A 14,407-nucleotide genomic window follows, 5' to 3' on the forward strand; every position below is an offset into this window, starting at 1 on the left:
CGCCTCCTCAAAGCCAAGCTTGCCCTGGAGAAGAAAGAGGCCTGTCGCACAGGAGGTGGCCCTAGGCAGGAGGTCCGCTTTAAGGCATATGAGAGGTTGCTACGCCGAATCATCCCACCGGAGGTGCTTCCCGGCATCCACATTGCTGACACAGACAGGCCCCCCACTCCACCGCCAACTGGTAAGTTTCCACACATGTCAATGTAACATTTTGCTATGTCACGTGCGCATGCTATTATGCTGCTATGCTTTATGTGTCCAAAAGATTGCTGTGTGTGGAACTACATCTCCCAGCAAAATCACATTTTGCTACCTTGCATTGCTAAATAATGGACTCTGCATGTTGCTGGGTTATGTAGTTCCACAGATCCTTTTAATGTGTGCTGTCCTAAACACTGTAGGCCTGCAGTGTACTTGATTGTTAATCCTTATCAATCCTCTGGGTAGTTGGGAAAGCACTTTAGAGTCACTTTTACATGTGTAATCTGCTGGTCTTTTCTGTTATTTGCAAGTGGATTCAAAATAGTGTTCACAGGCATAATACTCAAATAACCACTTCAGTTCAAAGTCTTCAAATTCCTTATATAATCATATCAGGGTCCCAAAGTTTGATTGAGGAAAAGTTTTTATCTGCATAATGCGAAAAATGCCAGTTAGGTGCAAATGATAATAATAGAACATGTCTTCTTCTTTCAAACAGCTCCAGCTCTGGAGTCCCAGCCTGCTGTTGACCAACATCAGCCACATCCGATTGGTGACACTGTCCAGTCTGCAGGTGAGATATCATAGTGTTACACACACACATTGCACAAATCACACATGCCTGTCCCCACCACAGTAGCCTGTGCCAATGCATAATGCATGAGCAACACCTAACCATTCCAAATAAGGTAACATGACCCACCATACACCAATCTGCATAGCATACTTACCACTCTTTTCTCATGTGTAGGTCCTTCACAACCGATGCCTGAACCAACGGATCCCATGCAAAATATCGACGACATGAGTGAAATCATACTGGAGACGGTGACATCGTTGGAGCCTGCACAAAACCAAGCACACCCAGTCAATGAAGCCCCCTATACGCAGTCACATAGGCAGCAGCCCACAAGCATTGCACCCACCAACACCCCCACTAGTGCGGAGGAGTTGGCGCAATCCATCCATATTTTTAAGGGGAAACAACTCGCTTTTATGGAGGTGCAGACCACCCAACTAGAAGGGGTATGTGCGGAACATAGCTCTGCAAATGAGAAGAATTTCGCAAAGTGTAGGGACACAAATTCGTCTTGTCTCTACATTAGACACACGCTTAGCAGAAATTGGCCAAGCCATTCAGGGTCAAACTACTAGTTTTAGAGGTCTAAATACCAACATGGTTGAACAGACCCAAGCAATTAATGGGCAAACAACTGCGATGATGTCCCTACAAACGCAAATCAGCCTCAGTGCTAATACTTTGTTAGGTCAGCACCAAACCACATCTACCCAAAGCAGTAGTGTATCCTCCGCACCCATGAGTGGGTCCCCCACTACTCCCCCACGGCGTAGTGTCCATACTAGGGGTGGTGGTGCCACTACTGGTAAGGGTGCTAATACCCGGGGCAGTATTTAAACATGAATAATCTTCTTTGCATTTACATGTGTATCATGTTTATTATTTTTTGCATTCACTGTTGCAGTGATTCTTCCTGCAAATGTTTCATATGCTATGGCCTATGGCCAAATGTTTCTGCAAGTAAAAATTATTTGCATCCAGCAAACTTGTTGTCATTTTTTCCAAATGATTACCCACACTGTTCTATTATGTATTGTCAACTAGTGACTTTTTAGCAGCCATGGGACTTTGGGTTGGGTGTGCTTATTAGTAATGGAATTTTAAGGAAATAGTAACATTTGAAGGGGATAAGCATTGGGAATTGCATACTGTATGTAGGCACCACTTTTTTTGCACCATTTCAAGCACCTGAGATCAATGATCCATGTCACCTCCATCCATGGAGCCTATGTTAATTTGTAGTTGCCAATATTTGCACACACTGAAAACTACAGTACTTACTTGACATTGTTATAGGTGTTATCATGTTGCCAGCCATAAAGTATGCTGTGGTGGGGTAGCTTTCAGGTGTTGGCCATTAGTGTTGGTCTGCTTCTGGGCAATTAACATGGACAGGGAAAAATGTAATGTTACCAATGTATGTGTGTTACAGGTTCCCCATTACTATTCATTGTACACACACAAATTACCTGTGAAATGCTGCCGGATCATCCGTGTACGAACCACATCCCCCCTCCGTGTACCTCGCACTACAACATCAGTAGTTTTAGCTTCCTGAACGACTGCTGCAGGGGCAACATCAACATAATTTGGTTGACCCAAAGCTATGTTATGCAGCATGCAGCAAGCCTGGACAACCAAAACCACTTTGGCAGGGTGGTATAGCAGTGTACCTGCTGACGTGTCCAAACACCGAAATCGGCTTTTCAGCACCCCAAAGGTGCGTTCCACTACATTGCGGGTAGCAATATGTGCAGCATTGTAGCGGTGCTGTGCAGGGCTTTGTGGGTTCCGCAGAGGTGTCATGAGCCACGATTAACACCCATATCCTGAGTCACCTAACATGTAAAGGGATTTGTGTGGTCACATATCATGTGGGTAATTGGTACATAATAGTAGCAGCCTATACTACATTGTTTGGGCTGGTATAAACAATTACAACAGAAATGACTCTTGATTAGAAGGTTCCACACATGGATGTTAAAGGTAAAGACATACGTAAGCAAACATCATGTAAACAGTGGTAAGTGACTTACCAAGTAGCCAGCCCTCTGGAATGGTGTTGTTGTGGAAACGGTCCCAGAGAGCTGAGTGCCGCAGGATATAGGCATCATGGCAGTTCCCGGGGTAGCCTGCAACCACACTGAGAATTCTGAGGTTGGCATCGCAGACCACCTGCACATTGAGGGAATGTCTGCCCCTGCGATTAACATAGACATGCTCCCTCACGTGCGGGGCCCGAATCCCAATGTGGGTGCAGTCTATGGCTCCCAGCACATTTGGAAATGCTGAGAGCCGATAGAATGCCACCTTCAGGTCCTGCCACTCGGACTCACAACGTGGGAATGTGATATATGTGCGCCACAGCTTCTTTAATGCATTTAACACTTGAGAAAAATGTTTAGAGAAAGTGGCTTGTGACACCCCCAAGGCCCATGAGCTCACAGACTGAGTGGGGCCTGTGGCAAACAAGTGGAGGGCGCACATTAATTTCTGCAGCCCAGACACTGCATAGTTGCCCCCCCCCCCCCACAAGGGTCCAAATCATCTCTCACCTGCTCATATAAGTTCAACAAGTTCTGTCGGTTCAACCTAAACATGTCCACCACCTGTTGATCAGAGGGAGTCCAGGTACACCCTAGCACGGTATCGACGAGAAGCACGGAGTGGTCGGGGTACCTGGATCTGGTGGGCAGCAGCAGCATCCCTCCTGCATAGCTCCTCCAAACGGCCCAGCTCACACACTAGCACCTCCAGTCCACTGTGCAAAATGTCCATCTCAAACAGCCTCACAGGTGTCCATAATCATGTGGGAGTATATGTAGGGGAGTTAGTAAGTGGTATGTGGGTCACCTGTGAGAGATTAAACCATTTCTACACTCAAACGGTGGCGATTTTTTGCAAACCGCCACGCTGGACTTGGTCTATTTTTTTTGGGCCAAAAATTGCACTTTGCTGTCGATTTCCAAATGCGGCAGACATTAAATTAGCGATTTGTATCTTTTTCAATGGGAAAACATCTGGATGCGATGTTGTAAATCGGCACTTCAGAAAGTGCGAATTAGCGGCAAAAAGTGTGATTTATGCCGCAAATCGCCACCCATTAAGTAGTCGATTTGGGGGAAAAAAACAAAAAACGGCCATTTTTGCGATATAAATCGCCAAAAACCCAACAACGATCTCTAATAAATGTCACCCAAAATCTCTTTTAATGCACCAGGAAGCGCCCTCTTCCTTCCCTCTGTTCCACATTATATATATATATATGGGGAACAGACTCTCGTTTCGCGCCACTGGTTTTTATGGTAACTGTGCTAGGGCTGCCGGACCCACACGGACCCCTGTTGGATGAAGACAAGAGGAATGTGAATGGCAGTCGTGGGTTGGCGCCCCTTGGTGAGATCTTCAATAATTAGATCTGTGTAGCCTTAAGTTGGAATTCCATACACATAAAAGTAAAGTCCAAAATTCATATAAATTTATTAAAATGTCTCTGGTTCCACACTACAATAGTGGTTAGATCAGATCATAAAAAGTTCAGTGGTACAGTTCATATCAGCACTATAGACGATCCCAACGCGTTTCGTCCCCACACGGGACTTCATCAGGGGTTCGCTATGAACATAAACATATATAAATTCATAATTTTACATCTTGTATAGTCATTTGTATATCATACAGTTTTTAATAACAATTTCTAAAAAATAGAAGGACTTTACTTTAAAAATCATTTTTACAGTTTTGTATGCAAACATTATCGACATGTGACATGTGATAATTATCATTTGACAAGAAAAATGAATGAATGAATGAATGAATGAGAAAAAAAGGCAGGTGATGAGAAGAAAAAACAAAGAGAGGAATGAGGAAAATAAAAATAATGGTTCCCAAGAAGTTTAGAGATAACTTGAAAAAAGATTTGGAGTATATTTATGGCTTTGACATACCAAAAGGCATAGGGACATTTCCACAGTATTTCTTGCTACGGATATCTCCGACTGTTTTTTTGTATAATTGGACCTTAAGAGTTCAAAGGTACCTAATAAAAAGACATTTCATTTTTTAGAGAATATTCTGATATTTGGAATACACTATGGGTAGAGGATTAAAGGAGGAAAGGATTCCTACTGTGTTGTCAATTACCTTGGGGATTTATTACCATAAAAATTCTATTAATCCAAAAGGTGCACTCTCTTTCTTAATTATGGGTTTGGTTTCCCGATATTTGACTCGGCACAATCAGGTCATAAATATGTGGATGATTGTATGGCTGTGGGTATATGCACAAAAAATAAAAATACATGATATTATTATGATTGCACCCTATACTCGGGATAAGATTCACTACTGAAATGAAGCTTTTACCTTGGGGTTTTGGGGTTCTAGGGTATTCAAACCGCTATACCGTCACAGACTCTGTTCACTTTTTTGGAGATGGTTCTGCTTTATAATGATTCAAAAGTAATTTCATTATAAAAAAGGTATGGGAACATGATAAATCACATTTTGCATGGGTTTGTATGGACATATACCTACAGGTATGGGATCCTTTTTAATCAACACTCGATAGATGGATTCAGACTGTGCCAATTAACCTTGTTAGGTAGACACTCTTACTCGGGGACCGTCCTGGATCTATGGGGAAATGAAATGCTCTGGATAAGCTGGTATTCAATATCATAGTGTCAGGATTTCAGAAATAGGTCCCTAGTGAACTTAAAGTGTTGCGTCTTAACCCTTTTAATTTGCTAACCCTTTCCTCTAATAGGTATGGTATTCAGATCACTGTTATTCTATTATACTTTACCCCCATGGGTGGCTTCCTGGAGGAACGTTTCCCATAATATTAGTTTTACTATAACGAGACAAATAGAAAAACAACAATGGGTTTGGCATACATACCAAGATATGTTCGAGAATAAGGTGTAGCCAATGTATAGTCAGAAACTGATCGGAAATAGGGTTATCACTGTCTGGTGAGAAAATATATATACATTCTTAGACCATTGTTGCATATACATATTCCATTTAGGCTGATCAGGTTACAAGATGTTACCACTTTAATAATTTTACTTTACTCCCATATAACTTTTTTTTTTTTTTTAAACATTATAAACATACAATATTGAAGTCAAAGTTCCTGCAAAGCATGGTTTAACAAATGCAAAATTTAGCACAAAATAAACTGGGAGTAGATGACTTACCCTTTTGGAGAAGTGTGCCAGTGTAAAGGTTCAGTGGGAATGAGAGGCTCTATCTCATAGCCCAGGTATATATAGTGACTGGACATGACATCACTTCCTGTTAGGGTTAATGGGAACTATTGTAATAATTTACAAACTACAAATGTTCCTATCTAATCTATATTACTGATCCAGTGACTATATGATGATTTAGAATATAAGTTAGTATTGAGGGTTTTGATTCTACTATGTAGAAGTGAAATTGTGGACTGGTCTACCCAGCCTGCATAGCGGCTGTCATGGCCTATATTATGGTCATAAATGACCTTTATATTGTTAGGCAAATGTTTATTAGCATTGGTGGTGCAGTGGGGGGATAGGAGATCCATCTCCGCTTGATGGATCATCCCCCTGTGTCTACCAAAACTGCGGCATTACAATCGCCGTCTTTTCGAATAGCACTTCCGGATTGCGTTCCACCGCAACCGGAAGTGCGTTCCAGATGGCTGGAAGTGCCAATGTATGGCGCTTCTGGTCTCTGCTCACTGTTATGGAGCCGCTAGGAACCTTTTTAAAGGTTCAGTGGGAATGAAAGGAGGAAAGGATTCCTACTGTGTTGTCAATTACCTTGGGGATTTATTACCATCAAAATTCTATTAATCCAAAAGGTGCAATATTAATTGTTTATTTATTCTAATTACTTTATTTACCTTATTATGTGAGTGACCCTATATTATTTCTAAGTGGCTCATATTTTAAAAAATTCAATAAATTCATCGATTAGGTGGAATTTGATTCCTATGTTTTAAATTAGGTGCTCATATTATATATATTTATATTTATTTATGTTTTAAATTTTAAATTAGGTGCTCATATTTGTTAGATCATCTTTTTATAATAATGAAGTGCTCATCTTTACTTATATGGTAGTGTTAAGTCATTCTAGGTCAAATAGGTGTAATTTCCTCCTTAACGGAGTTGGTGCATTGGCTCCTGGGAATTATTATTTATAACATATTATGGGATTCAAGCTGTTAACCGTTTAAAACTTTAGGAATTTTTAAGGGTTAGTTCAGGGGTGCTTATTGTATGGGGAATATTATAATGTAATTTAAATTCTTGTTGTCTACTAATAACATGAAGCGCTTTTTAGATAGGGATAATGAAATGTATATTGATGTTTCTGCCTGGTGTTGCCCACCTTATGGTGGCTATGGGGGAAATAAAGGTATTTGGAGGTGGACTCACTAGTATTATGGTGTGGACCTACTTATTGATTTATTGGGGTACGCCTATACAAGTCTGAACCCCAGTTTACATTCTTTCAGGTCAATTTACATCCGTCAAAGTCCCAAATTTTGCAGTTCTTATTATATATCCATGCTCGCACATATAATAGACAGCTTACAATATTAGCTTCAGGGTCGCCAGCCCAGTAATAAAGGTGAGGGACAGAGGATCCCTATTTAATCTGTCCCTAACTTTTTATGGAGGTGTTTTTTTAGAGAAACGAGACAATATCTATATTCTCGTTTAGGCCTATTGTGTATACACACACACAATAATCAATTATGCGCAAAGTCCTCACGAGGATAAAACTGTCCAATCCCAAATTTCTTGAAATTTCAAAGTATGTCCAGGTGCAGCTCGACTCCAAATGGGGTATGCCCGACCCCCACCAATTTCATGCAGGAAAGAACAAAAAAGAAGGAGCGCACAGATGAGCAGGTAATATAACAAAACTTTTACTAAAAGAAATAAGGCTCACATACAATTAAATTAGCACTTATCGGCGTGGGACACTTCACACAGCAACTGCAGCATGACCGGTCATCATACGTCAGCCAGATGGAATCAAGGCAGCAGCAGCGTCTCCACTATAGAAGCGATGGGATTCAGACACAGCACGTCAGAAAGAACACTCCAACGCGTTTCGTCATCTAGGACTTCGATGACGAAACGCATTGGGGTGTGTTCTTTCTGACGTGCTGTGTCTGAATCCCATCGCTTCTATCGTGGAGACGCTGCCGCTGCCTTGATTCCATCTGGCTGACGTATGATGACCGGTCATGCTGCAGTTGCTGTGTGAAGTGTCCCACGCCGATAAGTGCTAATTTAATTGTATGTGAGCCTTATTTCATGTAGTAAAAGTTTTGATATATTACCTGCTCATCTGTGCGCTCCTTCTTTTTTGTTCTTTCATATATATATATATATATATATATATATATATATATATATGTGTGTGTGTGTGTGTATATTTATATATATATATATATATGTATATATATAAATAAATATATATATATATATATATATATATATATATATATATATATATATATATATATATAGGGAAGACGGTCCGGCAGTCCCAGTAACAGTACCTCTCAGCGATCGGTGCCTTCACTGCAGGGACTTGCTGTGATATACAAACGAAGGTGCGGCACTCACGATCAGTCAAACAATAAATGATATGCTGCCACAGAGGTTCGATCAACGTTTCAAAACTTTATTGTTTTGTCATCAGGATAAAGATAACATGTAACACTGACCTTAATATAGCAGAGTATACACACCATGTGGAAAATGCTGTTTCCTGTGGGCGGGGCTGGGTACCCGCCCCTCAGTCCAGCCTGAATGACATCACTCACTAGGGACGCACTCAGATGACATCACCATCACCATAACAACATGAATACAAAACAAAACACGCGGGGAATGATCCAGCACTGTAAAGAACAAGAGATATATAATCAATAAGCAGCAAAAATGAACAAAAAATGCACAGAACATGATGACCAAACATGTTTAACGAAATATTCCAAGAGGTAGCATTTCATTTAACCCCCGAGGGGACATTGTGTCTAACTGGTGAATCCACCAGGACTCTTTGCGCAACAGTGCTCTCGCACGGTCGCCCTCCTCTTTTGGAAGCTGGAACACAATCTATGGCTCTATATTTGAGGCTGGACAGGGGATGTTTTTTAACAGCGAAATGCCTCGCAACCGGCTGATCGCTTTTCCTACTTGTCAGGGCACTGCGTATAGAGTGCCTGTGCATCGCCATGCGTTCTTTCAGTTTGCGTTCTGTTTTCCCCACATAATACATACTGCAGGGCAGGTGATAAGATACACAATGTGTGTAGAATTGCAGGTAAAGTGGTGTTTGATGACATATGTTTTACCCGAATATGGGTGATTAAAGGTGTCACCTGTCTGTAAAACTGGCAGGTGACACATGGGCATCTGAAATTACCTGTGCGGACGTTGTCAAGCCAGTTACTACTGGTGGCATCAGGTTTAAAATGTATGTCAGTTTTGACCAGGAGTTGTTTGAGATTTTTGCCCTTGGTGTAACAGGGCATAACTCTCAATTTGTCAAAAGGAAGGCTTTTATCGCTGGCCAAAATAGGCCAGTTCTTTTTTACGGTGGACACAATCAGAGGTGCTGCGGTGTTGAAGCGGGTGACCATGGGAAGAATCCCCTCCATATTTTTATTATCTACGGCTCTTTTTCTAGGAGTGACTTCCTGTCAAGATCAAGAACCTTGGCCCTTATTCTGATCGGTGCGTACTTTTCCGAATTCTTTCAGATGGCGTTTTTAGCCGCCTGCGCATGCGTGGAGAACGCGACGCGCATGTGCCACGCATGGTCTCCGTACTTGTTCTCACTAATACCGTACAGAAATGTGCACCGCAATCACTCGGGCAATATGGGTGTGTTATGGGCGTCATGCGGAATGACACAGGGGCGTAGTTTCAAAGTGGGCTAAACTGGGCGGAAACATGGGCGGACACGGGGAGTACACATATTTTGGTAGGCGTGCATTCGGACAGCACGCCGAATGCACGCAAACAAAAAGGGAAGAAATGTGCGGTGTCCAAAAGGTTACTCTTGCTTTGCGGACACCACTCGGTCATGCGCTAGGCAATCGGAACGCCTAATCAGGACGGACGCACCTCAACCAATGTCACCTGAACCCAATACAATCACATACTTTACCCATTACTTGTTAATTACACGCTTCTCACTGCTACAATTGGAAGCATTCCAGCTTAAAGGGAACATTACATGCTGCACTTGTCACACACTTTTACACTGCAAATAATGCACACAACTTAATATTAATAATACTAATACACATGCCACTTCTGCATGTATCAATTAATACAGACATTTGGGGGGCCAAAATAACATTTATTAAAGAAAGTTTGGCAAAAAATTTAAAAACATCACAAAACAAATGGTACCATAACAGGACAAAAAAGAAATAATAAGAATAAATAGCCACAGCAGAATCATTGGGAACACATCAGGTGGCTTTACAACAAAAGTACAGCACCAACACTTCAAGTACAGCACACAGTAATGGTAGCCGAAACAGGGCAACAGGGGAACCAAACATGACATTTGAACCGCGGGCAAAAGTGCTGACCCCTGGGCACGGATTTGGACAGAGGATGCTGACACACACAGCTCAATGGAAGATTTGGGAAGACATAACGGTGGAGATTAATGGGGACACAAGTTAATTTGCGGGCACGTTTGCCCCTGGCAGGCTCCTTGCCACGTGCAGCAGCTCTTCGGCCTCGTCAACGGCCAGAGTCAGATGGTGGCTCATGTGGAGCACATGCTGGTGAGGGGATGGATGTTCTTCCCCCTCTGGCAGCAGGGAGTGATGGTGTTGGTAATGCACCCGAAGCGGGTGACATTAGGGCCCTATTGCTGGTAACTAGCTCCACCATAAGTTCATTATGGCGGAGGAGGAGGTCATTTGCCGCAGGGCTTGATCAGCCAGCACCTGCAGGCTAGCAGCAATAGCTTGATGGCTGGTACTCATAGCTTGCTGGCTGGCACTCATAGCCTGCAGGCTCTCAGCAATACTCTGCTGGCTGGTGGTCAAACCCTGCAGCACCTCCTCGGCCCTACGCACCCGCTCGAATGCCGACTCTCCCTGCTACACAATACTATCCAGCACACGGCCCCACATGGACAATTCAGCCGCGGACAATCCCGGTGGCTGCTGCACGGGCCTGCTACTGGGGCCAGGTGGCACAGACTCCACAGCCTCCTCAAGAGAATCTGGACCAAGCGGTGGGGATGCTGTTGAACGAGAAATTACCAATTACCACACATTCCATGCCAAATGTTAAACATCTACTTATGGCCTGGCAAATAATTACCTTCAAGCGTAGAAGCCATCACTTCCGCTGGGGACTCGCTGTCTATAGTGCTCACCCCCCGGACCTCCTCCACTGCAATACAGCACTGGGCCATCTCTTCCAGGGGGGTGAGCTCCAGCTTGGATGGCATGGGGCCAGCCCCAGAGGTGTGGCTGTGTTCCCACCGCTGGGTCAATTTCTTCTTGAGGTTGCCTTTGAAGTCGTGCCACCTGCAATCAAAGTGTACATATTAATACATGTAACTCCTCATGTTTGCTGTAGCACCCATTGCAATCTGAAACATAATACAACATGTGCCTACTGACACCAAACTTACATTATATTCATTTTTCAAACCAACCCTTAGAAGATACAAAAACAGTCACCCTCCAATAACTATCAATTCAATGTCATGGCCAACATGTCTGTGCCTCCAAGCAACGTGAACAACCATTGCCCAACTCCATCTAATATTGAATGTAAACATTACTGGACTTGTACTACTCAAATGTAACACACATGTACTTGCCTCTTCTTAACATGCTCCGTCTGACGAACTTGTGGAGCCACTGCATTAATCTCCGCCGTTATCTCCTCCCAGATCTTCCATCTCCTTGTGTGTGTCAACTTCACCGCTGGGCACTCAATTAAATCACATCCCCGGGTCACCAGGATGTCAAGCTCCCGCGGTTCATATGCCATGTTTCTTGTTGTTGGTTCCTCTGTTGCCCCACTGCGGCCACGGGCACGGGCACTGCCACTGCCACGGCCACGGCCACCGGTTGCTGTACCTGAAGTGCTGGGCTGGCTACTCTGTTGGGAAGCCACCTGCTGTGTTCCCAATGATTCTGCTGATGCTGAGGATGGCCCAGCTGCTGATTGGCCTGATGTTGATGGGCCATCTGGGTGCTCTGGGTTGAGGGGGACATAGGTGGTGTTGGCCTCCATGCGGGACAAGAGATTCTGCACCACCTGGTCTTCCTCTGACTCTGAGCCTGGCATGTTTGCAACAAGTGTTTGCCTTTCTAGGACAACTTTAAATACTATTTCTGTAATTGGCGTTAATCAGCTGCAACCTGCGTTCCGTACGGCCGCGTCCCGTACGCCAGCGTCAACTGTGCGGCGCATACGGCCCGCCCCTTGGTGTAGAAAACTATTTCCAAAAAACCTGGCAAACTGAGTAAGTCTGATTTATTAGCTAAATGCAGATTCCCACACCAATGACCAAATAAAACTGAGGTCAGACATGAAATGTATATTTGAATGTACTTCTGTACTGTGCACTTGTTTGCTATGTAGTACAACTGACACTACCCATTCCATATGTCAATCCAGTCCACCACTTAGCCACAAGTAATCAGTGCTAGCATCCAAATCACATGTGAAAGCACTCCAAATTCAGCCAGGATTCTAGCTACTTTTCATTCCACCTCTGTAGTATGGGCCAGTAGAAGGTAAGTGTACACATGGCAGCATGGCCTAATTTTGGGAAAAGGTCTGCCACTATTTGCTATGTTTCTGTTGCATAGCTTTCATTATAAAATAGCTGTTTAGTGCCTTGTTGAGTTAGGTGTAAGTGTCTAGTGATGCAGACTATTTCACCTGGTGCTTATACCCATGTTTGGTGAATGTTATAGATTATATATAATGTGTTAACATCTTAGTTTAGACTGTGTGTTTAGGATGGGGGTGCGATGCAATGGGTTAGCCGTATGTTCGGGCGCATACACGCTGTTAGTGTAAAAATGAACAATAAAGTTAATACCAAATATCACTCTGACCAACCAATGACAGCACATGATTGTTTGATTTGTGCCATTCCTAAAATGGCTGCCTACCAGCGAGCACAACCATTCTCCACTGCGGAGCTGATGTCGCTGGTGGCAGTGATGGAACGGAGACTAGGGCAGGCAGGCCCCTTCATCTCTAATAGGGACAAGCGCCGGGCATATGTTGCGGCCCAGCGCCGCATATTCGCCCGCACTCATGTGCGGAGGACCATCGCCCAACTGGAGAGGCGATGGTCTGACCTGCGGAGGCGGGAGCCGGAGCGTCTGCAGGCTCTGAGGCAGCGTCTGCAACGCTGTAAGTATTTTGGGCAAATACATATAAATGACAGTGGCCAGGATTCGTTCTGCTTCAAAAGTGTTAAAATGGAGAGTAACAAACAGGCAGCCAATCAGCTCCTACCTGGCATTTTACAACTATAGTCTGTGACATGACAGGAAGGATCTGATTGGCTGCGTGTTTATCACTCTACATTGTATCACTTTTGAATGCTAGTGCATCTAGGCCAGTGAGTGTTTGCATTTTAACATTATTTAATATTAATATTACATGAGGTCAATTGGGTGTTTATGACATAGAAAAGCCATATACTATATGTGTGATATATAACACATATATAACGTGGTTATGAGATGTACTTGTTAGAGTAATTTCAATGTCAAATGACACTTACCCATTTTGTTTGTTTAACCCACAGCGCGGGAGAGAGCCAGACAGGCACGTCAGGAGGCCCAGGAGGTGGGCATTGAGGAGGCCAGACAGGAGGTGGCCAGTGAGGAGGCCTCCCAGGAGGTGGGCATTGAGGAGGCCAGACAGGAGGTGGCCATTGAGGAGGCCACACAGGCCCAGGATGTTGTGACAGAGGAGGACACAGAGGAGGCACAGGAGGTCGGCCAGGAGGTCGAAGTGGAGGAGGAGGAGGTGCCCCTACCCCTCCACGATGTGCCACCACCTCCCAATGTGGAGGATGACGACCTGGTGGAGCTGCCTGGCAGGGGTAAGTAGACATAATGCTTCATTACTGAGTTAGGTACAGTTTGTTATGTTGCACAGCTGATTACATTTTCCTATAATATAGTAAAGAGTAGTCCCAAAAAATGGGAAACAACAGACACACTTTGGTCTTATAGGGCCATGCTGCAAACGTGCAATCTGGATGCTCATGTAGGTGATGAGTGTTTATTTATGGAGGCTCTTTGTATAGAAGCAACAATAAAACATCAATGGAATATGGGCAGGCCTGATTTATACTGGAGTCCCAAGTGGGCAGTTTGCATGGGAACCCCTCTAGCCAGTGTGCCCGTGTTGTTGTCATGTATTTTTGTAAGGTATTATGTATGATGGATTGACCTTAGAAATTGTTTGGTGTATGGAAGCGGATTAGTGCTGCACTTTCACCTATCTGGCAAATGTGACAAGGAATCATGAAGTAATGGGAAGAGGGAGTAGCCTAGCATTTTCCTGTGGTATCTATTCTATCTATTCTATC

At 43.6% G+C, this 14,407-nt stretch overlaps 1 long non-coding RNA gene across 1 annotated transcript; it reads right to left on the reverse strand.

Annotated features, from left to right (window-relative positions):
• Positions 1-683: 683 nt before the first annotated feature.
• On the reverse strand, positions 684-2,316 carry LOC146041875 (uncharacterized). Its single transcript, XR_014463643.1, has 3 exons — positions 2,063-2,316; positions 933-1,045; positions 684-769 (listed from the first exon to the last, which is right to left on the reverse strand). It is a non-coding gene; the product is annotated as an uncharacterized LOC146041875 (long non-coding RNA).
• Positions 2,317-14,407: the final 12,091 nt, after the last annotated feature.

This window comes from Crinia signifera, chromosome 19 (genome assembly GCF_055691185.1).
Source record: "Crinia signifera chromosome 19, ASM5569118v1, whole genome shotgun sequence".
Taxonomy (NCBI): Eukaryota; Metazoa; Chordata; class Amphibia; order Anura; family Myobatrachidae; genus Crinia; species Crinia signifera.